The sequence below is a fragment of the Phocoena sinus genome, chromosome 18 (assembly GCF_008692025.1).
Source record: "Phocoena sinus isolate mPhoSin1 chromosome 18, mPhoSin1.pri, whole genome shotgun sequence".
Classification (NCBI taxonomy): Eukaryota; Metazoa; Chordata; class Mammalia; order Artiodactyla; family Phocoenidae; genus Phocoena; species Phocoena sinus.
In genome coordinates, this window is record NC_045780.1 from 44,886,909 (window position 1) to 44,914,522 (window position 27,614).

The 27,614-nt window shown below is 37.2% G+C and overlaps 2 long non-coding RNA genes across 2 annotated transcripts in view; one reads left to right on the plus strand and one right to left on the minus strand.

Annotated features, from left to right (window-relative positions):
• LOC116743239 overlaps nucleotides 1-206 on the minus strand; it is an 18,499-nt gene extending 18,293 nt beyond the window's left edge. The window contains exon 1 of the long non-coding RNA XR_004346707.1: nucleotides 159-206. This is a non-coding gene — a long non-coding RNA (uncharacterized LOC116743239). The remainder of the gene's footprint in view (nucleotides 1-158) is intronic.
• On the plus strand, nucleotides 93-27,614 carry LOC116743240. Its single transcript, XR_004346708.1, has 3 exons — nucleotides 93-180; nucleotides 23,303-23,306; nucleotides 27,546-27,614. It is a non-coding gene; the product is annotated as an uncharacterized LOC116743240 (long non-coding RNA).

Sequence of the window (27,614 nt, forward strand, 5' to 3'; positions counted from 1 at the left end):
GGACTGGAGCCTGTGTTCTAGTGTATGAGGCTGGATGTTGTCTTTTTGTTGGGCAAGACCATTTCCAGTGGTGTGTTTTGTGGTGTCTGTGACCTTATTTTGATTTTAGGCGGCCTCTCTGCTAATGAGTAGAATTGTGTTCCTATCTTGCTAGTCACTTGGCATAGGTTTTCCAGCACTGTATCGTGCTGGTCATTGAGTGGAGCTGGGCCTTAGCATTTAGATGCAAACCTCTGGTAGCCCTTTCGCTGTTTGATATTATGTAGAGCTGGAGGTCTCTGGTGGACCAATGTCCTGAACTCAACTCTCCCACCTCAGAGGTATAGGCCTGACACCCAGCTGGAGCACCAAGACACTGTCAGCCACATGGCTCAGAAAGGGAAAAAAGGAAGGAAAGAAAGAAAGAAAGAAAATAATAAAATAAGTTATTAAAATAAAATACAAAAAATTATTAAAAATTAAAACATTAAAAAGTAATAAAAAAAGAAAAAAAGGAAAGAAAGAAGATACCAACCAAATCAAAAAACAAATCCACCAATGATAACAATCACTAAAAACTATACTAAAAGATAAAAAAGAGACCACTGACGGGGACTTCCCTGGTGGCACAGTGGTTGAGAGTCTGCCTGCTGATGCAGGGGTCACAGGTTCATGCCCCAGGTCAGGAAGGATCCCACGTGTCACAGAGCAGCTGGGCCCGTGAGCCATGACTCTGCAGCAGGAGAGGCCACAATGGTGAGAGGCCTGCATACTGCAAAAAAAAAAGACCACTGACAGAACCCTAGGACAAATGGTAAAAGCAAAGCTATAGGAGAGTCTCCTGGGGGGAGGGCTGTCCTGCAGGACACTGGCACCTTTTCCATGAGCTTTCTTGGCCGGGTCTCAACTTCCCCTCCCACTTTCTCCCGTTGCTGGTGGGATCCCCTGCTCACCCCAGGTGGAGTGGCTCAGTTGGGGTTAAGGAGGAACCCGGGAAACTGGCATCCCGCTGAGGCCGTGGATTGGGCTGTGGAGACGACAATACCTAAGGGACTGGGTGAGCTCTGACCGGCGCCAGTGTCCTCTTCCCAGGGCAGGTGTCCCCCTGGGGGTTGGCCAGGCATTGCCAGAGCTGCCCTGAGCAGGAGTGAGAGGCGGCCCGGCCGCTCCTCCTGCCTCCACGCGAACCCTGCGGCTGGCAGGGTGGGGAGAAGAAGAGAGAATTCCGGGCACCGCAGGGGTGGCTGGAGAAGCTTCCAGGTCCCACCACTCTTCCCCTTCTGTCCCACATCTGGGCGGCTGATATGGGACACCAGGTGCCCTCTCCTTTGGCTCCTGCGGGAAGGTCTACCCAGCCATTTCTGGACCTGCTTCCATCCTTCCCTCCTCAGCGGCTACATTGTATACATCAGAGATACATCTACATGGGGAACTGCTCCCATAGAACACCCACTGAATGCTGGCAGAAGACCTCAGACCTCCCAAAAGGCAAGAAACTCCCCACGTACGAGGGTAGGGCAAAAGAAAAAACAGAGACAAAGAATAGGGATGAGACCAGCACCAGTGGGAGGGAGCTGTGAAGGAGGAAAATTTTCCACAAGTAGGAAGGCCCTTTGCGGGCAGAGACAGCAGGTGGCGGAGGGGGGAAGCTTCAGAGCCGCAGAGGAAACCACAGCAACAGGGGTGCGAATGGCAAAGCGGAGAGATTCCCACACAGAGGATCAGTGCCGACCAGTACTCACCAGCCTGAGAGGCTTGTCTGCTCACCCGCTGGGGTGGGCTGTGGCTGGGAGCTGAGGCTTGGTCGGATGCGGGGAGAGGACTGGTGGTGTGAACACAGCCTGAAGAGGTTAGTGTACCACGGCTAGCCAGGAGGGAGTCCGGGGAAAAGTCTGGACCTGCCGAAGAGGCAAAAGACTTTTTCTTTCCTCTTTGTTTCCTGGTGCACAAGGAGAGGAGATTAAGCGTGCCGCTTAAAGGAGCTCCTGAGACGGGCATAAGCCACGGCTATCAGGACAGACACCAGAGATGGGCCTGAGACGCTAAGGCTACTGCAGCCACGAAGAGGCCTGTGTGCAGGTACAGGTCATTATCCACACTGCCCCTCCCGGGAGCCTGTGCAGCCCGCCACTGCCAGGGTCCCGGGATCCAGAGACAACTTACCCCGGGAGAATGCACTGTGCACCCCAGGCTGGTGCAATGTCATGCTGGCCTCTGCCGCTGCAGGCTCGCCCTGCATCCGTACCCCTCCCTCCCCCGGGCCTGAGTGAGCCAGAGCCCCCGAATCAGCTTCTCCTTTAACCCCATCCTGTCTGAGCAAAGAAGAGACGCCCTCCAGTGACCTACACGCAGAGGTGGGGCCAAATCCAAAGCTGAACCCCGGGAACTGTGCGAACAAAGAAGAGAAAGGGAAATTTCTCCCAGCAGCCTCAGGAGCAGTAGATTAAATCTCCACAATCAACTTAATGTACCCTGCATCTGTGGAATACCTGAATAGAAAAAGAATCATCCCAAATTGAGGAGGTGGACTTTGGGAGCAACATATACTATTTTGTCCCCTTTTCCTCCTTTTCTGAGTGTGTATGTGTATGCTTATGTGTGTGATTTTTGTCTGTATAGCTTTGCTTTCACCATTTGTCCTAGGGTTCTAACAGTACAGTTTTTTTTTTTAATTAAAAATCTTTTTTCTTAATAATCCTTTTTTAGTTTTTATTTTAATAACTTTATTTTATTTTATCCTAATTTATTTTATCTTTTTTCTTTCTTTTTCTTTCTTTCTTTCTTTCTTTCTTTCTTTCTTTCTTTCTTTCTTTCTTCTTTCTTTTTTTCTCCTTTTATTCTGAGCCATGTGGATGAAAGGCTCTTGGTGCTCTAGCCAGGAGTCAGTGCTGTGCCTCTGAGGTGGAAGAGCCAACTGCATGACACTGGTCCACAAGAGACCTCCCAGCTCCACGTAATATCAAATGGCAAAATTCTCCCAGAGATCTCCATCTCAACGCCAAGACCCAGCTTCACTCAACAACCAGCAAGCTACAGTGCTGGTCACCCAATGCCAAACAACTAGCAAGACAGGAACACAGCCCCATCCATTATCAGAGAGGCTGCCTAAAATCATAAAAATGCTACAGACACCCCAAAACACACCACCAGACGTGGACCTGCCCACCAGAAAGAAAAGATCCAGCCTCATCCACCAGAACACAGGCACTAATCCCCTCCATCAGAAAACCTACACAACACATGGAACCAACCTTAACCACTAGGGACAGACACCAAAAACAACGGGAACTACGAACCTGCAGCCTGCAAAAAGGAGACCCCAAACACAGTAAGATAAGCAAAATGAGAAGACAGAATAACACACAGCAGATGAAGGAGCAAGGTAAAAACCCACAGGACCCAACAAAGAAGAGGAAATAGGCAGTCTACCAGAAAAATAATTCAGAATAATGATAGCAAAGATGATCCAAAACCTTGGAAATGGAGTAAAGAAAATGCAAGAAACATTTAACAAGGACCTAGAAGAACTAAAGAGGAAACAAGCAATGAGGAACAACACAATAAATGAAATTAAAAATACTCTAGAAGGTATCAATAGCAGAATAACTGAGGCAGAAGAATGGACAAGTGACCTGGAAGATAAAATAGTGGAAATAACTACTGCAGAGCAAAATAAAGAAAAAAGAAAGAAAAGAACTGAGGACAGTCTCAGAAACCTCTGGGACAATATTAAATGCAACAATTATCGAATTATATGGGTCCCAGAAGAAGAAGAGAAAAAGAAAGGGACTGAGAAAATATTTGAAGAGATTATAGTTGAAAACTTCCCTAATATGGGAAAGGAAATAGTTAATCAAGTCCAGGAAGCACAGAGAGTCCCATTCAGGATAAATCCAAGGAGAAACATGCCAAGACACATATTACTCAAACTATCATAAATTAAATACTAAGAAATCATACTAAAAGCAGCAAGGGAAAAACAATAAATAACACACAAGGGAATCCCCATAAGGTTAACAGCTGATCTTTCAGCAGAAACTCTGCAAGCCAGAAGGGTGTGGCAAGACATATTTAAAGTGATGAAGGGGAAAAACCTGCAGCCAAGATTACTCTACCCAACAAGGATCTTATTCAGATTTGATGGAGAAATTAAAATCTTTACAGATGAACAAAAGCTGAGAGAGTTCAACACCACCCAACCAGCTTTACAACAAATGCTAAAGGAACTTCTCTAGGCAAGAAACATAAGAGAAGGAAAAGACCTACAATAAGAAACCCAAAACAATTAAGTAAATGGGAATAGGAACATACATATCATTAATTACCTTAAACGTAAATGGACTAAATGCTCCCACTTAAAGACACAGACTGCCTGAATGGATACAAAAATAAGACCCGTATATATGCTGTCTACAAGAGACCCACTTCAGACCTAGAGACACATACAGACTGAAAGTGAGGGGCTGGAAAGGAAATTCCATGCAAATGGAAATCAGAAGAAAGCTGTAGTAGCAATTCTCATATCAGAAAAAATAGACTTTTAAGTAAAGACTATTACAAGAAACAAAGAAGGACACTACATAATTATCAAGGGATCGATCCAAGGAGAAGATATAATAATTGTAAATATTTATGCACCCAACATAGGAGCACCTCAATACATAAGGCAAATACTAATAGCCATAAAAGGGGAAATCGACAGTAACACATTCATAGTAGGGGTCTTTAATACCCCACTTTCACCATTGCACAGATCATCCAAAATCAAAATAAATAAGGAAACACAAGCTTTAAATGATACATTAAACAAGATGGACTTAATTGATATTTATAGGACATTCCATCCAAAAACAACAGAACACACATTTTTCTCAAGTGCTCATGGAACATTCTCCAGGATAGATCATAACTTGGTTCAGAAATCTAGCCTTGGTAAATTAAAAAAAATTGAAATCATATCAAGTATCTTTTCCGACCACAATGCTATGAGACTAGATATCAATTACAGGAAAAGATGTGTAAAAAATACAAACACATGGAGGCTAAACAATACATTACATTTTTTTTTCTTTTTTTGTGGTACGCGAGGCTCTCTCACTGTTGTGGCCTCTCCCATTGTAGAGCACAGGCTCCGGATGCACAGGTTCAGTGGCCATGGCTCATGGGCCTAGCTGCTCTGCAGCACGTGGGGTCTTCCTGGTTCGGGGCACGAATCTGTGTCGCAAGCATCAGCGGGCAGACTTTCAGCCACTGCACCACCAGGGAAGCCCCAATACACTACTTAATAATGAAGTGATCACTGAAGAAATCAAAGAGGAAATTAAAAAATTCCTAGAAACAAATGAACATGGAGACACGACGACCCAAAACCTATGGGATGCATCAAAAGCAGTTCTAAGAGGGAAGTTTATAGCAGTAAAATCCTACCTTAAGTAAGAGGAAACATTTCAAATAAACAACCTAACATTGCACCCAGAGCAATTAGAGAAAGAAGAACAAAAACCCCCAAATTTAGCAGAAGGAAAGAAATCATAAAGATCAGATCAGAAAGAAATGAAAATGAAATGAAGGAAACGATAGCAAAGGTCAATAAAACTAAAAGCTGCTTCTTTGAGAAGATAAACAAAATTGAAAAACCATTAGCCAGACACATCTAGAAAAAAATGGAGAAGACTCAAATCAATAGAATTAGAAATGAAAAAGAAGGGCCTTCCCTGGTGGTGCAGCAGTTGAGAGTCCGCCTGCCAATGCAGGGGACATGGGTTCATGCCCCAGTCCGGGAAGATCCCACATGCCATGGAGTGGCTGGGCCCGTGAGCCATGGCCACTAAGCCTGTGCATCCGGAGCCTGTGCTCCACAATGGGAGAGGACACAACAGTGAGAGGCCCACATACCACAAAAAAAAAATTAAATAAATAAATTTAAAAAAATGAAATGAAAAAGAAGTAACAACTGACACTGCAGAAATACAAAAGATCATGAGAGATTACTACAAGCAACTCTATGCCAATAAAATGGACAACCTGGCAGAAACGGACGTTTTCTTAGAAAAGCACAACCTGCTGAGACTTAACCAGGAAGAAATAGAAAGTAAAAACGGACCAATCACAAACACTGAAATTGAAACTGTGATCAAAAATCTTCCAACAAACAAAAGCCCAGGACCAGATGGCTTCACAGACGAATTCTATCAAACATTTAAAGAAGAGCTAACACCTATCTTTCTCAAAATCTTCTGAAATACAGCAGGGGAAGGAGACTCCCAAACTCATTCTATGAGGCCAACAACACCCTGATACCAAAACCAGAAAAAGATTTCAGAAAGAAAGAAAACTACAGGCCAATATCACTGATGAACATAGATGCAAAAATCCTCAACAAAATACTAGCAAACAAAATCCAACAGCACATTTAAAGGATCATACACCATGATCAAGTGGGGTTTATTCCAGGAATACAAGGATTCTTCAATATATGTAAATCAATCAACGTGATACACCATATTTACAAATTGAAGGAGAAAAACCATATCATAATCTCAATAGATGCAGAGAAAGATCTCAACAGATTTCAACACCCATTTATGACAAAAACCCTGCAGAAAGTAGGCATAGAGGAAACTTTTCTCAACGTAATAAAGGCCATATATGACAAACTCACAGCCAACATCATCCTCAAAGGTGAAAAACTGAAACCATTTCCACTAAGATCAGAAACAAGACAAAGTTGCCCACTGTAACAACTCTTATTCAACATAGTTTTGGAAGTTTTAGCCACAGCAATCAGAGAAGAAAAGGAAATAAAAGGAAACCAAATTGGAAAAGAAGAAGTAATGTTGTCACTGTTTGCAGATGACATGATACTATACATAGAGAATCTTAAAGATGCTACCAGAAAACTACTTGAGATAACCAATGAATTTGGTAAAGTAGCAGGATACAAAATTAATGCACAGAATCTCTGGCATTCCTATACAGTAATGATGAAAAATCTGAAAGTGAAATCAAGAAAACACTCCCATTTACCACTGCAACAAAAAGAATAAAATGTCTAAGAATAAACCTACCTAAGGAGACAAAAGACCTGTATGCAGAAAATTATAAGGCACTGATGAAAGAAATTAAAGATGATACAAATAGATGGAGAGATATACCATGTTCTTGGATGGGAAGAATCAACATTGTGAAAATAACTCTACTACCCAAAACAATCTACAGATTCAATGCAATCCCTATCAATCTACCACTGGTATTTTTTACAGAACTAGAAGAAAAAATTTCACAATTTATATGGAAACACAAAAGACCCCAAATATCCAAAGCAATCTTGAGAATGAAAAATGGAGCTGGAGGAATCAGGCTCCCTGACTTCAGACTATACTACAAAGCTACAGTAATCAAGACAGTATGGTACTGGCACAAAAACAGAAAGATAGATCAATGGAACAGGATAGAAAGCCCAGAGATAAACCCACACACATATGGTCACCTTGTCTTTGATAAAGGGAGCAATAATATACAGTGGAGAAATGACAGCCTCTTCAATAGGTGGTGCTGGGAAAACTGGACAGATACATGTAAAAATATATCTGTGCATGTAAAAGTATGAAAGTAGAACACTCCTCAATACCATACACAAAAATAAACTCAAAATGGATTAAAGATCTAAATGTAAGGCCAGACAAACTCTTAGAGGAAAACATAGGCAGAACACTCTATGACATAAATCACAGCAAGATCCTTTTTGACCCACCTCCTAGAGAAATGGAAATAAAACCAAAAATAAACAAATTGGACCTAATGAAACTTCAAAGCTTTTGCACAGCAAAGGAAACCATACACAAGACCAAAAGACAACTCTCAGAATGGGAGAAATTATTTGCAAATGAAGCAACTGACAAAGGATTAATGTCCAAGATTTATAAGCCGATCATGCAGCTCAATAACAAAAAAACAAACAACCCAATCCAAAAATGGGCAGAAGATCTAAATAGACATTTCTCCAAAAAAGACATAAAGATTGCCAAGAAACATATGTAAGAATGCTGAACATCATTAATCATTAGAGAAATGCAAATCAAAACTCCAATGAGATATCATCTCACACCAGTCAGAATGGCCATCATCAAAAAATCTAGAAACAATAAATGCTGGAGAAGGTGTGGAGAAAAGGGAACACTCTTGCACTGCTGGTGGGAATGTAAATTGCTACAGCCATAATGGAGAACAGTATGGAGGTTCCTTAAAAAACTGAAAATAGAACTACCATACGACCTAGCAATCCCACTACTGGACATATTCCCTGAGAAAACCGTAATTCAGAAAGAGTCATGTACCAAAACGTTCATTGCAGCTCTGTTTAAAATAGCCAGGACATGGAAGCAACCTATGTGTCCATCAACAGATGAATGGATAAAGAAGTTGTGGCACATATATACAGTGGAATATTACTCAGCCATAAAAAGAAATGAAATTGAGTTATTTGTAGTGAGGTGGATGGACGTGGAGTCTGTCATGCAGAGTGAAGTAAGTCAGAAAGAGAAAAACAAATACCATATGCTAACACATATATATGGAATCTAAAAAAAAGAAAACAAATAAAGGTCATGAAGGACCTAGGGTCAAGATGGGAATAAAGATGCAGACCTACTAGAGAATGGACTTGAGCATACAGGGAGGCGGAAAGGTAAGCTGGGACAAAGTGAGAGAGTGGCATGGACATATATACATGACCAAACATAAAATAGATAGCTAGTGGGAAGCCACCGCATAGTACAGGGAGATCAGCTCGGTGCTTTGTGACACCTAGAGGGGTGGGATAGGGAGGGTGGGAGGGAGGGAGATGCAAGAGGGAAGAGATATGGGGACATATGTATATGTATAACTGATTCACTTTGTTATAAAGCAGAAACTAACACACCATTGTAAAGCAATTATACTCCAATAAAGATGTTAAAAAAAAAAAAAAAGGGCTTCCCTGGTGGCACAGTGGTTGAGTCCGCCTGCCAATGCAGGGGACACGGGTTCATGCCCTGGTCCAGGAAATCCCACATGCCGCGGAGTGGCTGGGCCCATGAGCCATGGCTGCTGAGCCTGTGCATCCGGAGCCTGTGCTCTGCAGCGGGAGAGGCCACAGCAGTAGAGGCCGGTGTACCGCAAAAAAAAACAAAACAAAAAAAAAAGGAAAGCTCTACAGACAAAATCCCACAAAGAAGCATACACCTACACACTCACAAAAAGAGAAAAAGAAATATATATATATCTTTTGGGAAGTCTGAGCTCTTCCGCCAGCATTCAGTAGGGGTTCTGCAGGAGTTGTCCCACATGTAGATGTATTTCTGATATGTTTGTGAGGAGGAAGGTCATCTCCACATCTTACTCTTCTGCCATTTTGACAGTATCTTGCTGCTGCCTGCAGTCCAGGCTTCGGTCGCCGCTGCTGTCCTTATGACCTGCGAGCCTTGGAGGGAGGACGAAAGAGGTGTCCCCATGGCTGGGTCAGGCTGTCAGCGAGGCTATGGGAAGGACCCGAGTGAGGAGCCAAGGCAGCTACGGCTGCTCGTGCCATGGATTCTGCCAATTTCCCTGGGCCGGAGGTGTCAGATAGGCCGTGTCCTCGGGATTGCAGCTCCCTGAGCACAGCGCTCGCCTCTGGCACGGCGGCTGAGTGCCGGGACGTGGTGGGGTGGGGCGGCGAGGCTGGGCTCCTCAAAGATGCTTTTTGAAGAATGTTATGGAAGGTAGGTCTAATTCAGCCCTCTGTTTCCCTTCATACCAGTTATTGCATGTTTAATTTATTTATGTCTTTGTGTATTTTCTCACTCTGACTCCTTCAGTAGACTGTATGTTTCTTAAGAGTAGCAATTTCGGGACTTCCCTGGTGGTCCAGTGGTTAAGACTCCACACTCCCAGTGCAGGGGGCCTGGCTTAGATCTCTGGTCAGGGGACTAGATCCCACATGTCAGGCATAAGCAAGGCAAGGGAGATCCTGGGCGAGGGGTCCCACCAGGTCACGTAGACTCCTGGACTATCTGATGTCCTTTTATTCCTTTGTAGTTACTCCAGTTTCACTTGCTCATAGGGAGCTGCGTGAAGAGGCCTCGCAGCTTCTCCTTCAGAATGGAGTCGCTTTACTACTTTTTATTCCAAATGTTTCACAAGTTCAAAAGTAAAGTTCTATAGGGCTTCCCTGCTGGTGCAGTGGTTGAGAGTCCGCCTGCCGATGCAGAGAACACGGGTTCGTGCCCCGGTCCGGGAAGATCCCACATGCCGCGGAGCGGCTGGGCTCGTGAACCATGGCCGCTGAGTCTGCGCGTCCGGAGCCTGTGCTCTGCAACGGGAGAGGCCACAACAGTGACAGGCCCGCGTACCGCAAAAAAATAAAGTTCTATTAATATATGAACAATTCAGATCATATTTTCAATGAAAACACCTAGGTCACTGAAGAAAAGATATACACTTTACTTAAATTGTTGTAAAGTTAACTTTTTTTTTGGTTTTACTTAGTTTTTTCAGAGACTGGGCATTTGGTGCCATCATGAATAGGAACTGTGCAGTATGCAGGAAAAACTAAAATGAGTAATAAAGGCTGACCAGCTAATCAAGCTTCTCTTATGCTAAATCTCCTAAATCCATTTCACTATCTCAATCTCACCATAGCTATTGTATTATGTCTGTTCTTTTTTAATAAAGAAACTTGGAATAAAGAATAAGCAAAATGCCAAATGTCACATAACTAGTCAATAGAAGATCTAGAATCCAAGCTCAGGAATACATAATTCCACACTTCTACACAAATATGTAATTTCAATTATTTGAAAGTAGGTGGGAAACCAATATAACTTTTAATTTTTAATTCATTTGCTAAGTCTACATGATTTGGTACATGATTATATCAAATAATCATTAAATATTAAGAAATGCTGTTGTTAAATTAATGAATTTAGTATGAATATACAATTATGAACCTTTATAAACTTTCCATTTGCAAATGACATCTTCCTTTATATTTTGTTATATTTTTTCTAAATTAAGGGAAAACAAATGCTTTGGCAATAATATTTTAAAGATGATAACCTTTTATTTTCATTATGTGAGTAATATTTTTATGCAGCTAACAGTCCAAGATTGCAAAGATAAAATATTAAAAGGGATAAAAGTATCTATTTGTGGTTTCAGATTCTGCTTCTTTTGAATTTCTGTTATAATATGTTGAAAATGTAAACCACAAGGCTTTTTCTTTCACCTTTGAAAATGTTGCAACTGACATCTAAGAAAAAAAAATATTTAAACATAATTATATTTTTGTGAGTGCTTGATAAGAATGTGGTTTTCAACTACCTTGTGAAATTTTAATACGGTTAGGAATAGTTTAAAAAAAAAAGCCACATATCATATATTTTATTCTTTCATTACTGCATAATATACAGACCAAAATCCTGTTCTCTCTACTATCAGTTAATAAAACACTTCCTGAATTATTTAACTTCCTTACAAATTCAAACCATTTTTATGTTTTTATCATTTTTCTGTCAACAGTCAAATCCCAAAGGGAAATGCTATTTATGTTCATGTTTGCTTTTATTTAAAATTGTTTGATTTTAAAAGGTGTACCATGAGCAGTACAGTGTGTGTTTGACTCTGGCTGATATATGTTATTACGGGTTGACTTTGAGTAAATTGCCATCTTGTTTGCTTAGAAAAAGAAAGATAGAGCTAATTGAATGAAAACACCATACAAAGGATTACAATAGTCCATTTTCTTTATTTGAAATATCAACACTGAAATATGAATTTAGAAGTACTATATGGAAAATATAGCAAAGATTAAAATGGTTCTTGAAGATATCTCTTTTAAAATATGGTAATTTACATGCAAGCAATCATTAATTTTCAGTGCCATGAACATTTTATATTTCAGAAGAAAGTTATTGACTTAATATTCATAGAGGCACTTTTTTCATTTCAAATCATTGTATTATCACTGTTGCTATAGTCTGTTAATGTTTTCTTTATATTAATCAGAAGCTTGCATATTAAATATGTTTACTATCAAATTCCCTTATAGTTAATAAGATAATATTATTCTACAGTTTATTAGGAAATATTTCTCAAGGTTATGACTTTTAAAATTTGAAAATATTTCAATTTTTTGCAGAAATTTAAAAACAAAGATAAGTGATAAAGAGATCAAAAAGATGATGGCTTTTTAAAAGATGTATAGTACTGGGAAAAATAAGCAATATCTTTAATAGTCTTTATACTATTATACATTTTCGGTTCATAACACAAAATGTATCAGTTTAAACAACATCCCACACTAATTGTTTTTAATAACTCATTTTTTTGTAAATAAATGTCTTCTTTTAAATAAAATAATATTTTAAACTGCTACAGTAACTATTATTAAAAATGAGAAATTTGAAGAAACAATGAATAATTTGCACTGCAAAATACTTCAAACTTTTATGATTAATTTTTCTCCCTCCTTTGGGTTCTCTGTATTAACCAAATGATCCAATCAACCAAGGAAACTACCGTTTATTTAAACTACGTAGGTTCAGATTCAACCCAAATATTGTCTCTTTGGTTTGTAGACACGTATTATGCATAAGCATTTCCCTAGACAAACGTTGTCCCCTGAATGATCTTTTCTCCTCATCTTTCTCTTCAGTGTCATTATGTTGCACTTTATTTAAGGTCTCCTCCAGTGCTAGTCTTCTGTAGGGGGGATTTAATTTTTTCTCTAATTTTTTTCTAACCTTGAATTGGTAGAGAATTCTACTGGAATTTATTTTATTTTGAACTTATTTTTAAAATATGATTAATTTTCCTATGTGTTTCTAAATGTTAATGTTTATAATGGATTACTATATCATTTGAAGCAGTAACATATTTGCTCTAACTTATATTTGTATCTAACTTATTCCTAGTCCTTGGATAGAATCAAGGTAAACTGTAAGGAGAAGTATTTGGAGACTGGAGACTCCTTCCTTGCTCTACCCCATACCCCATACTCAGGTACTTAGAGATATTGGTACTGCTGTTAGGCAACCCTAGTGTCTGGGAGAGTTTTAAGACAGAAGTCAGCATGCTCTATGGGAGGTCCTTCAAGACAGAAACTTCACCATGATCAAGACTCACGCACGTCCTGTCTTATTAACTGCTCTCTCCTCTCACATGTATTTCTTCTTTAAATAACATGTATTAAATATAGATAGATGCTGTGTAAAGCATTAAAAAAGACCTGGATCTTCAGTGTTTATGATAATGAATAAGAAAACCCAGTGTTTCTTTCAAACATATTCTGTTAACTAGAGGCATAATCTTGGATATCCTTGGTCAAAATCACCCTCATAAGTGTAAAGTTTTCTAACATTCACAGTACAATAGGAAACAAAAGAGATTGAAAACATCATGTGATGATCTGTGTACACAGATCTCCAAGATGACAAATTTCACATATTGCAATAAATTAGTACATTTTATAATGTTCCTATGAACAATCTCTCTGCACCCAAATTTGGCTTACTGAAGCAGAAAGCAGGGCCTGTTGCTCTAACCACTCAGTGCCTCATGTCACAGAAGAGTGTCCTGAGCAAAAGTGAATAGAGAAGTTTACTGACTTCTTCAGCCTTATAGCTAGTAAGACAGAAATTGAATTCAAACGTGTTTGACTCAGGCTTTAATAGTCTTAATTTCTGATTTGGATGGATAGATAAATGGAATAGGCTGATGGATAAACAGATGACTATAGGTTTGTGTATATCTGTATACATCCACAGATACATACTCCTGCAATATATAGATCTATAAATGGGCTTATGGATATATAGCATATTTATGTATTTTCAGAATAAAGTAATACAATGAACAATAAATACTTTTTGAACAAGTTATATTTAAACATATTTGAAGCCTGGTTTTTAATTTCAATTATTATTACTTAAGTCTATGATTTAGAGGGTATGAGACGGTAGAGAAAATGTGAACAAAATAATTGAAGTGTTTAAGCTGTTTTTATAATATAAGCTTGTGACCTCCCTGAACACAGGATAATGTCTTAGCATTCCTTCTGCCTCTAATGTCCAGCATAGTCAATGACATATAACAGGAAATTAAAGGATATTTGGACCCCCATAGACTGGTGATTATATTGTCTATTGAAACACTTTGGAACAGATTCTACAGGCTAACTAGTAATTTTGAATTGAATATTCCAAAGGGACTCCAATTAATATTATCCTTTTATAGACTATATAAAAATGTGAGCAGAAATTGAGTTCATGGGATCCTCTATTTGGTGGGTACAGAAGCATTTTTGTAAGAAAAGTAATAACGTTTACATAATGCCGGTCTTTTCCTGCCTGCTTAATTCACATTTGTTTTACATATTTATTATTTAATTCCAATACTTATCGGTATAAGTGAGAAAACTAAGTTTTAGATGACAAAACTATGTTTAATCACAGTATCTTCAAATCTTAGTGTCAGGTAGTAAACATCACAATCCATATTACATTATGTAAAACAAAAGGCTTTTCATTTCCAGGGATAGTTCTCAGATAACTGAGACTTTAATAACTCTCCAGTAGTTTTTTCAATAGACTTTAATAACTCTCCAGTAGTTTTTAAAAACTATTCAATGATAGAATTGTGTGGATATATGGTCACAAATGCCTATTTTATCTTTTGATGATTATGAATTAATGTATTTTATAATCATCAATTCCAAAGTTTATTACTGAATATAGAACCTCTTTTCAAGATAAGATAGTTACAGATTTGTTTTAAAAAGATACTCTGGCATCTGACAAAGGTCATGGTTGCATTTAAAAGCAAAACTAAACAAAACAAAGAGATAGAATAATGTAAAGGAGAGCAACCTACAAACAGAAGACAGATCCATCAGGCTGCATTGTCAGATTTCAGCTCCAGATCAACTAGGCTGCAGGAATCATTATAAATATCTGACATGTTTAGGTTAAAGCAAACGTTTGCACATGACAATGGCTAGGAAATAACAGCTGACTGTGTACATGTACAGTACAACTTTAATGCTCAGTATTGTCATAATTATATTAGAATTGTCTTGATACTCTTAAAGAAGGAAATATTACATTTTAAATTGGAGTTAAAAGATTTACATTAGATGTTAGATATTCAAGTAATGAGATTATTTTAGAAGAAACATTGCTTACTATAAGAGAGATTGTCTTTCTCGCTTAATTTTGCCAAATAAATATTTATTTAGTTAAGCATTTTCATAATAAAATGTGTTTTAGATTTGGATATTTTATGAACAAGTGTTTTCCTCCTCAAATACTATGTGTGAGGATAAAGGCAACAAATAGAAAGATTAGCAGTGTCAGTAAAATTCTACAATGTCAGCACATTAGAAAGGTCCTCATATCCAGCTTGCATGAAAATTCTACAAATCTATATTTCTTTGAATGCTGAACTTCTTTGAGAGAAGGAGCAAAAATCTTTTTGTGTTTATGAGGGGATTTAGGTTCATTTTTAAAGATCTCTTTTAAAAAGAGAGAGAGATTGTTTAAGACTATAAATATCTTTATTGGAATTATGCTCTTACCCTCATTTATTTTAACAAGATTTGTAATGCATTCTGGCCTTTGATCTCTTAGTTTGAAACACTGCCTGTTGTTCCATTATTCCGCCATCCATTTGCAGATAACAATACATCAGAACCTTTTTCTTGCAACAGAAACAATGCCCTTTATTTGAGAAAGGACATTGTTTTGACAGATAAAGTAGGCATTTGATAAATTGAAACAGGTTCTGAATTATTTTGAGGGGAATATGTGCTACATCTGTCCGCTGATTTTCCACTGAAGTAGTGCTTAACTTTCTTGTCTGTATGTGATTTATTGAGCTACAGAAAAGGTTAGGAAAATTTCATGTCTCTTCTCATATAATTTGTAAGTGAATCAAACAACATTTGTTAATGTTTTTGATACTTAAAAGGCAAAATTACTCCTAAACACTTATTCACAATAGATATTGTAGTGACAACTAAAACAAAAGGAAATAGTAAACAAATTGTTATTTCTCCATTAGCAAATTCCATGCTGGAAAAAAAGGAACACCAAGGTAAAACTATCATCCCAGACCAGTAATTTTAAATACTATGGAATTTCACATTAGGTCTCATGTTAATAATTTACTCTTGGAATAATTCAGATATATCAAACTATGAGAAAAATACTAAATGCTACCAGGAGTGACCTCTCAGATTTTAAGAGCTTTGAAAAAATATATTAAGAGTTTATATTCTTTTTTTGCTAAATGAGTTTCTAACTTTCAGAATTCTTCCTTTAACAATACTAAAGATTCTACCTGAAAGGGCAGTTATAGCCAAAGGCAAAAAACTTCCCAATTATAAAATCATTTAAAGTGCTAAACAATCCAAAAATCACAAAATTGTATATAGCATTTTCAGGTAAATTAACTGCTGTCTCCCAGAAAAGTGAAAATTAACTCTAACACAGAAAATGGGTTTAATATACAGTATAACTGTATGCTCATAAACTTAACTATAAAGCATTCAAAATATAAACATCTATTTTTTTTTTTTATAAATTTATTTATTCATTTATTTATTTTTGGCTGTGTTGGGTCTTCGTTTCTGTGCGAGGGCTTTCTCTAGTTGTGGCAAGCAGGGGCCACTCTTCATCGCGGTGCGCGGGCCTCTCACTGTCGCGGCCTCTCTTGCTGCGGAGCACAGGCTCCAGACGCGCAGAGCTCAGTATTTGTAGCTCACGGGCCCAGCTGCTCCGTGGCACGTGGGATCTTCCCAGACCAGGGCTTGAACCCGTGTCCCCTGCATTGGTAGGCAGACTCTCAACCACTGCGCCACCAGGGAAGCCCAACATCTATTTTTAAAAGTTATTTTTGAATCCAGTAATCCAGTCAGTCTTTGTGTTAATAGAGACAGATTTTTATACCCATTCAGCAGATGAAGACATTGAGGGAGAAAGAAAGAAAGGTCACAGAGTCATGTTAAGGTTCTGTGCTGACACACTTCTGACCTTCTCTTTAATACTCCTTTCAGGGGACACACTGCCAAGAGTTTCACCTTAAACTTTAAGAATTAGAATCTCTAAATGGACACTCTATAAGAATTGTTAAATACCTGATCTGCAAAGTAGATTGTTGTTTGTATCTTTATGCCAGAAAAAAATTGTTCTGGCTCCTGGAACATAGCTCTTTGCTTTTTTTGTTGTTGTTGTTGTTTTGGTAACAAGCCAAAAATACACACTTTTTTTTGATAAAAAGCCAAAATTAATACACAAAAATCAAATATTTAATTTGCTATATAAAATATCAAAGTGTACCATACTTTTCAATAAAAAAGTAGGATAAGTTTACAAATAGTATTATAAGAGGAAAAATTTCTTAGAAAGATTTTCTTTAAGACAAGACTGAGGAATTAAATAAAGAGTAAGTTAAAGTATGATAGCATTGCTGTGATAAGATCTCTTCAATATGTATACCCAATGTATATATTTTGCAAGTCCCTAATACAATACACAATAATATGCCTATAGAGTGTACTTAGCAGAAAGAAAGAAGATATTTCCTATTGCTTTTATATCTTCTTTTTTCTCTATTTCTCTTATCAGAGAATGTCTTTATGTCTATCTCTCTCTCTCTCTTCCCCTCCCTTCCCCCAACACACACACACACACACACACACACACACACACACACACACACACACACACACACACACTCATGATCCTGAAAATCACAGTCATAGTTTAGCTGAGGTAATTTATTCCCAAAGATCCAAGCATGACTAAATTGTTATCTTCATATTCTTTTTGAATCACTTCTACATAATGTAACTTATTGTATAGTTGATACATTTGTTACCCAAATAGGTAGTCATCAGTGATGTAATTACTGATTATTTTGTTGCCCCTTCCTACCCCTGGCAAATTTTTTGTATGCTCACTAAAGTATGGGAAGCTGGGTGAGGCTGGGTTATTCATTCAATTAATGAATAGTTATTGAACACTAACATGTATCAGACATACTTCTAGTTACTGGGAATTCAGCAGTGCTCAAAGGAGTGAAAAGCTTGCCCTCATAGAGCTTAATTCTGAGCTTTTAACAGATATAACTTCTCCATTTCCTTCCTCCCTCCCTCCCTTCCTTCCTTCCTTCCTTCTTTTCTTCCTCTTTTCCTCAAATTTCCTTTCCTCTCCTTTCTCTTTTTTTTACTGATCATTTATTTATTTATACAAACAGTCATTCAGTAAGTATTTACCAGGCACTGTGTAAGACACTAACTTAAAATATAGCACCATTGAAGGTAACTAGTAGTGTTTTAAGTATATGTGCCACATATAGAATCACTTTTTTTTTAATTTTATGGGCTAAAAGAGAAGTGCTTTTCCTTCCACCTCTTTATCTGGGGCCTAATAAGCAGTTCATCAGATCAGCTTCTTCTAAGATTGCATATTGTGAAGCAGGAGTAGATGTTATCATGTGATGTGGGAGCCCATGATCTATTTCTGATAAAATAAAATAAAATTTGAATAAGTGCACACAAACACACACACACACCCCTCTATTGACTTTTGACCAAAAATAATAGACTACATATTATTAGTGATACTCCTCATTTAGTTTCTTTATATTTTAAGATCATGGTATCGTTTTACTGAACTACCTATATATCTGTTAATTTTTGTTTCTTTAGAGGACTTAAAGACCCATTCTTATTTTAACATTCTACTACTTTACAAAAAGTGCTGTACTGTACAGAAACAAAGATGTGTCTATTAAAATCTATGCTGCCCTAAAACACAGGCTCTTTTTTCCTCTCTATAATTCAGTGGGCACTCTTGCTCTTTCTGTGCCCAATCCATCTATACCCATCTAGCAGTTTATATTTTCATAAGTCAGTAGAATATTTTCCTCCATGTATTTATTCCTTTTGCTTATAATGCCTCTAACCTATAGACTCTCAACCTTGACACTATTGACATTTTGTAACAGGTAATTGTTTTTATTGGGGGGGAGATAGGTGGATCTGCTTTTAGGGTGGTAGGATGTTTAGCAGCATCCCTGGCCTCTACCCAGTAGATGAGAGTAGCACACACAACTATTCACTCTTGGCAATCAATAATGTCCCCAGACAATGCCAAATATCTTTTGAAATGTTGGATTTTCAGCTTGTTGTGAATCACTGTTCTAATCCATCTTCATCTGCCTGGACAACTACCCATTTTTTAATATGCACCCTAAATATAAGTTCTGTGAAGCCCTTCCTGGGCTTTCAATGACAAATGAAGAGTCCAGGCTCTGGGCTTCCAATGTAAATTTTTTGCTTTCTCTTATTTCACTTATTTATTTAACTGTACCCTATACAAGATTACAAGTTTCTCAAGTGAACACATATTTTCTTATTTATTTTTGCCTCCCCAAACTTGTTAGCTAGTAAATATTCATTGCTCACATTCATACATGAGACAAATAAAAAAGAATGAATGTGACTTAAAGATGCAGAAAGAATGAAATGAAAGAATGAAAAGGAAAGAATCCTGTAAACAAATTGTTACCCAAGTCCATGAGTTCATGGATGTACTATTTTTTGATAACATGATAAGGCTTTGAAAAGTGTAAGGTGCTCTACAAAACAAAGCAGTTATTACAATGTAACTACCAATGTCTCTTCCTGGACAGTTTGTTATGGAACCAAAAAAAATCAACCAGTTTCTATATGTGTTAGGTCAGAAGAAAAGGTTTCAGATCCTCAGGCTACCTAAAATATTAGCTTCATCAGTAGAAACACTCAAATGGTCTTAAAATGTGTGTGTGTGTCTGCACATGTGTATGTATGGGTGTACAAGGAATGGAATTGGCAATTGTAAGTATTAAAACGACCTGTTGTTATTTAGTTAGGAAATTTGAATTAGGCTATGAGAAAATATCTAAACAGAATTTTCTAGCTTAACTACTGTTTACTTGGCTACTAATAACGAGTTTCTGTGATATATCTCTTACAAGAAATAATTTTTTTTGTACTATATTCCCATCAGGTATAAAAGACAAATATGAACCATCAACTGATGAATACTAATTTCAAATGGTTTTCAGCTCAAACTAATGTGGAAACCAGAGTTGTAATCATAAATTGCAACTATTAGGACTCTTAGCTCTAATCTTATATATTTCCTGTGAAGTAGATAATCATTTTTAAAGATTTTAATATATTTGATCATGTATCTCTGTAGCATTATCTTTCAATTAATTTTCCATTTTTTTTATTTTCAAAAAGCAACATTTTAGCGATAATTTGCAGTTTTCCTCTCTTAAACAGAAAATCACATGAGTAATTCTAAATAGTATTATTCTATGAGAAAGTTACTATTATTCCCTCAAATTTTAAAAAATTATAATCATTTTTTGTGCCTCAATATTTTAAGGAAAGTTTCTATAATTGGCTTATGTTCAAAGGGTATAAAAATGTATTCATTAAGATGTCAATTAAATTTCAGAAATAATTTTAGAAGTGGAAAACAGAACAAGCAAGAATTTTGAAAAATGTAATTAGAAACATTGGCCAAGATTGCTTTTGAATGAAATGTCAAGCTGAATTCCCAAAGAATTCCCAAAGCAAGTTGTTTAAATGTTAAATTATTTATGAAGCATTGTAAAGAATAAATATGTACATAACTTATGATGAATAAAACTATTCAGGATTTAAACCTTATTCCAATAAATTTTAGTAATTAGTCTTGATCTTTCCCTAATGATAATACTATGCAAACTATCAAAGTGAGTGACTGGCTTTGCCATTGTTTCTGAAAATTCTCTCACAGTCAAAAGCAAACAAACAAAAAAATGTTTTAAGAAAATTTGAAAAGCTCAATATTCCTAACAAAAGAGTTTTCTTAATGTACTTCTCATTTTACTTAGAATCAGATATTGAGTTTAATAACCTTAACTGATTAAGTTTCACTCATTGAATGGCCACCAGCTCTTCCAGTCAACCAGAATATTTAGTTCCATTTATTCTGGAAACTGTTATTTTCCGGAATGAGCTTTCAGCATAGACAGGTGATTTCAGTTGCACCTATACCTGGTTACAAAATTACAAAAATTAGTTCTATAGGTAGCACTCTTTCTGAGAAAAAAAAAATGAACATGCCAAAATAATCTTGAATTTTTAAAGATCTTGGAGACATTTTATGCAATCTCCCATTTAAGGTAAAAATCTTATTTCCAACATTCTGAAATTCAGAGATGGCAAAGCAATTTCTTACATAACTGGACAATATTTTAAAAATTTAATTTCATTGGAGCACAGTTGATTTACAATGTGTGTTAGTTACAGATGTACAGCAAAGTGATTCAGTTATATGTATACATATATTCATTATTTTTTAGATTCTTTTCTCATATAGGTTATCACAGAATATTGGGTAGAGTTCCCTGTGCTATACAGTAGGTCCTTGCTGGTTATCTATCTTATACATACTACATAGTATTGTGTGTGCATTCATCCCAAGCTCCTGATTTATCTCCCCTCCTCCACGTTTCCCCTTCAGTAACCATAAGCTTGTTCTCAATATCTGTAAGTCTGTTTCTGTTTTGTTAATAAGTTCATTTGTATCTTTATTTTTTAAGATTAGATTCCACATATGAGTGATATCATATGACCTTTGCCTTTCTCTGTCTGACTTCACTTAGTATGATAAATAACCTCTAGGTCCATCCATGTTGCTACAAATGGCATTATTTCATTCTTTTTTAATGGCTGAGTAGTAGCTCATTGTATATATGTACCACATCTTCGTTATCCATTCCTCTGTTGATGGACACTTAGGTTGCTTCCATGTCTTGGCTATTGTAAATAGTGCTGCACTGGACATTGGTGTGCATGTATCCTTTTGGAAAATGGTTTTCTCTGGATATGTGCTCTGGAATGGGATTGCTGGATTATATAGTAGTTCTAGTTTTAGCTTTTTAAGGAACCTCCATACTGTTTTCCATAGTGGTTACACCAATTTGCATTCCCACCAACAGTGTAGGACGGTACCCTTTTCTCCACACCCTCACCATTATTTACTGTTAGTAGATTTTCTGAGTTTTATTTTTTTAACATCTTTATTGGAGTATAATTGCTTTACAATAGTGTGTTAGTTTCTGCTTTAAAACAAAGTGAATCAGTTAAACATATACATATGTTCCCATATCTCTTCCCTCTTGCTCTCCCTCCCTCCCACCCTCCCTATCCCAACCCTCCAGGCCATCACAAAGCACCAAGCTGATATCCCTGTGCTATGCGGCTGCTTCCCACTAGCTATCTACCTTACATTTGTTAGTGCATATATGTCCATGCCTCTCTCGCTTTGTCACAGCTCACCCTTCCCCCTCCCCATATCCTCAAGTCCGTTCTCCAGTAGGTCTGTGTCTTTATTCCTGTCTTACCCTTAGGTTCTTCATGACATTTTTTTTCTTAAATTCCATATATATGTGTTAGCATACGGTATTTGTCTTTCTCTTTCTGACTTACCTCACTCTGTATGACAGACTCTAGGTCTATCCACCTCATTACAAATAGCTCAATTTTGTTTCTTTTTATGGCTGAGTAATATTCCATTGTATATATGTGCCACATATTCTTTATCCATTCATCTGATTATGGGCATTTAGGTTGTTTCCACCTCTGGGCTATTGTAAATAGAGCTGCAGTGAACATTTTGGTACATGACTCTTTTTGAATTTTGGTTTTCTCAGGATATATGCCCAGTAGTGGGATTGCTAGGTCATATGGTAGTTCTATTTTTAGTTTTTTAAGGAACCTCCATACTCTTCTCCATAGTGGCTGAACCAATTCACATTCCCACCAGCAATGCAAGAGTGTTCCCTTTTCTCCACACCCTCTCCAGCATTTATTGTTTCTAGAGTTTTTGATGATGACCATTCTGACTGTTATGAGATGATATCTCATTGGAGTTTTGATTTGCATTTCTCTAATGATTAATGATGTTGAACATTCTTTCATATGTTTGTTGGCAGTCTGTATATCTTCTTTGGAGAAATGTCTATTTAGGTCTTCTGCCCATTTTTTGGATTGGGTTGTTTGTTTTTTTGTTATTGAGCTGCATGAGCTGCTTGTAAATTTTGGAGATTAATCCTTTGTCAGTTGCTTCATTTGCAAATATTTTCTCCCATTCTGAGGGTTGTCTTTTGGTCTTGTGTATGGTTTCCTTTGCTGTGCAAAAGCTTTGAAGTTTCATTAGGTCCAATTTGTTTATTTTTGGTTTTATTTCCATTTCTCTAGGAGGTGGGTCAAAAAGGATCTTGCTGTGATTTATGTCATAGAGTGTTCTGCCTATGTTTTCCTCTAAGAGTTTGATAGTTTCTGGCCTTCCATTTAGGTCTTTAATCCATTTTGAGCTTATTTTTGTGTATGGTGTTAGGGAGTGATCTAATCTCATACTTTTACATATACCTGTTCAGTTTTCCCAGCACCACTTATTGAACAGGCTGTCCTTTCTCTACTGTACATTCCTGCCACCTTTATCAAAGATAAGGTGACCATATGTGTGTGGGTTTATCTCTGGGCTTTCTGTCCTGTTCCATTGATCTATCTTTCTGTTTTTGTGCCAGTACCATACTGTCTTGATTACTGTAGCTTTGTAGTATAGTCTGAAGTCAGGGAGCCTGATTCCTCCAGCTCCGTCTTTCATTCTCAAGATTGATTTGGCTATTCGGGGTCTTTTGTGTTTCCATACAAATTGTGAAATGTTTTGTTCTAGTTCTGTGAACAATGCCAGTGGTAGTTTGATAGGGATTGCATTGAATCTATAGATTGCTTTGCTTAGTAGAGTCATTTTCACAGTGTTGATTCTTCCAATCCAAGACCATGGTATATCTCTCCATCTATTTGTATCATCTTTAATTTCTTTCATCAGACTCATAATTTTCTGCATACAGGTCTTTTGTCTCCTTAGGTAGGTTTATTCTTAGATATTTTATTCTTTTTGTTGCAATGGTAAATGGGAGTGTTTTCTTGATTTCACTTTCAGATTTTTCATCATTAGTGTATAGGAATGCCAGAGATTTCTGTGCATTAATTTTGTATCCTGCTACTTTACCAAATTCATTGATTAGCTTTAGTAGTTTTCTGGTAGCATCTTTAGGATTCTCTATGTATAGTATCATGTCATCTGCAAACAGTGACAACATTACTTCTTCTTTTCTGACTTGGATTCCTTTTATTTCCTTTTCTTCTCTGATTGCTGTGGCTAAAACTTCCAAAACTATGTTAAATATGAGTGGTGAGACTGGGCAACCTTGTCTTGTTCCTGATCTTAGTGGAAATGCTTTCAGTTTTTCACCATTGAGGATGATGTTGGCTGCGGGCTTGTCATATATGGCCTTTATTATGTTGAGGAAAGTTCCCTCTATGCCTACATTCTGCAGGGTTCTTTTAATCATAAATGGGTGTTGAAATTTGTCAAAAGCTTTTTCTGCACCTATTGTGATGATCATATGGTTTTTCTCCTTCAATTTGTTAATATGGTTTATCACATTGATAGATTTGCGTATATTGAAGAATCCTTGCATTCCTGGAATAAACCCCACTTGATCATGGTGTATGATCCTTTTAATGTGCTGTTAGATTCTGTTTGCTAGTATTTTGTTGAGGATTTTTGCATCTATGTTCATCAGTGATATTGACCTGTAGTTTTCTTTCTTTGTGACATCCTTTTCTGGTTTTGGTATCAAGGTGATGGTGGCCTCGTAGAAGGAATTTGGGAGTGTTCCTCCCTCTGCTATATTTTGGAAGAGTTTGAGAAGGATAGGTGTTAGCTCTTCTCTAAATGTTTGATAGAACTCACCTGTGAAGCCATCTGGTCCTGGGCTTTTTTTTTGTTGGAAGATTTTTAATCACAGTTTCAATTTCAGTGCTTGAGATTGGTCTGTTCCTATTATCTATTTCTTCCTGATTCAGTCTTGGCAGGTTGTGCATTTCTAAGAATTTGTCCATTTCTTCCAATTTGTCCATTCTATTAGAATAGAGTTGCTTGTAGTAATCTCCCATGATCTTTTGTATTTCTGCAGTGTCAGCTGTTACTTCTCCTTTTTCATTTCTATTTCTATTGATTTGAGTCTTCTCCCTTTTTTTCTTGATGAGTCTGGCTAATGGTTTATCTATTTTGTTTATCTTTTCAAAGAACTAGCTTTTACTTTTATTTATCTTTGCTATCATTTCCTTCATTTCTTTTTCATTTATTTCTGATCTGATTTTTATGATTTCTTTCCTTCTGCTAATTTTGGGGTTTTTTGGTTCTTCTTTCTCTAATTGCTTTAGGTGCAAAGTTAGGTTGTTTATTCGAGATGTTTCCTGCTTCTTAAGGTGGGCTTGTATTGCTATAAACTTCCCTCTTAGAACTGCTTTTGCTGCATACCAGAGGTTTTGGGTCCTTGTGTCTGCATTTCATTTGTTTCTAGGTATTTTTTTTATTTCCGCTTTGATTTCTTCAGTGATCACTTCGTTAATAAGTAGTGTATTGTTTAGCCTCCATGTGTTTGTATTTTTTACAGATCTTTTCCTGTAATTGATATCTAGTCTCATGGCATTGTGGTTGGAAAAGATACTTGATACAATTCCAATTTTCTTAAGTTTACCAAGGCTTGATTTGTGACCTAAGATATGATCTATCCTGGAGAATGTTCCATGAGCACTTGAGAAAATGTGTATTCTGTTGTTTTTGGTTGGAGTGTCCTATAAATATCAATTAAGTCCATCTTGTTTAATGTATCATTTAAAGCTTGTGTTTCCTTATTTATTTTCATTTTGGATGATCTGTCCATTGGTGAAAGTGGGGTGTTAAAGTCCCCTGCTATGAATGTGTTACTGTCAATTTCCTGTTTTATGGCTTTTAGCATTTGCCTTATATATTGAGGTGCTTCTATGTTGGGTACATAAATATTTACAATTGTTATGTCTTCTTTTTGGATCGATCCCTTGATCATTATGTAGTCCTACTTTGTCTCTTGTAATAGTCTTTAGTTTAAAGTCTATTTTGTCTGATATGAGTACTGCTACTCCAGGTTTCTTTTGGTTTCCATTTGCATGGAATATATTTTTCCACCCCCTTACTTTTAGTCTATATGTGTCTCTAGGTCTGAAGTGGGTCTCTTGTAGACAGCATATATAGCGGTCTTGTTTTTGTATCCATTCAGCCAATCTGTGTCTTTTGGTGGGAGCATTTAGTCCATTTACTTTTAAGGTAATTATGGATATGTATGTTCCTATTCCCATTTTCTATATTGTTTTGGGTTTCTTATTATAGGTGTTTTCCTTCTCTTGTGTTTCTTGTCTAGAGAAGTTCCTTTAGCATTTGTTGTAAAGCTGGCTTGGTGGTGCTGAACTCTCTCAGCTTTTGCTTGTATGTAAAGGTTTTAATTTCTGCATCAAATCTGAATGAGATCCTTGCTGGGTAGAGTAATCTTGGTTGCAGGTTTTTCTCCTTCATCACTTTCAGTATGTCCTGCCACTCCTTTCTGGCTTCCAGAGTTTCTGCTGAGAGATCAGCTGTTAACGTTATGGGGATTCCCTTGCATGTTATTTTCCCCTTGCTGCTTTTAATATGTTTTCTTTGTATTTAATTTTTGACAGTTTGATTAATATGTGTCTTGGCATATTTCTCCTTGGATTTATCCTGTATGGGACTCTCTGTGCTTCCTGAACTTGAATAACTATTTCCTTTCCCATATTAGGGAAGGTTTCAACTATAATCTCTTCAAATATTTTCTCAGTCCCTTTCTTTTTCTCTTCTTCTTCTGGAACACATATAATTCAAATGTTGGTGCGTTTATGTTATCCCAGAAGTCTCTGAGACTGTCCTCAGTTCTTTTCATTCTTTTTACTTTATTCTGCTCTGCAGTAGTTATTTCCACTATTTTATCTTCCAGGTCACTTATCCATTCTTCTGCCTCAGTTATTCTGCTATTGATCCCATCTAGAGTCTTTTTCATTTCATTTATTGTGTTGTTCATCATTGTTTGTTTCATCTTTAGTTCTTCTATGTCCTTGTTAAATGTTTCTTTCATGTTGTCCATTCTATTTCCAAGACTTTGGATCATCTTTACTATCATAATTCAGAATTCTTTTTCAAGTAGACTGCCTATTTCCTCTTCATTTATTAGGTCTGGTGCATTTTTATCTTGCTCCTTCATCTGCCGTGTGTTTTTCTGTCTTCTCATTTTGCTTATCTTACTGTGTTTGGGGTCTCCTTTTTGCAGGCTGCAGGTTCGTAGTTCCCATTGTTTTTGATGTCTTTCCCCAGTGGCTAAGGTTGTTTCAGTCAGTTGTGTAGGCTTCCTGGTGGAGGGGACTAGTGCCTGTTTTCTGGTGGATGAGGCTGGATCTTGTCTCTCTAGTGAGCAGTTCCACGTCTGGTGGTGTGTTTTGGGGTGTCTGTGGACTTAGTATGATTTAAGTAGCCTCTGTGTTAATGGGTGGGGTTGTGTTCCTGTTTTGCTAGTTGTTTGACATAGGTTGTCCAGCACTGTAGCTTTCTGATCATTGAGTGAAGCTGGGTGCTAGTGTTGAGATGGAGATCTCTGGGAGATTTTCGCCATTT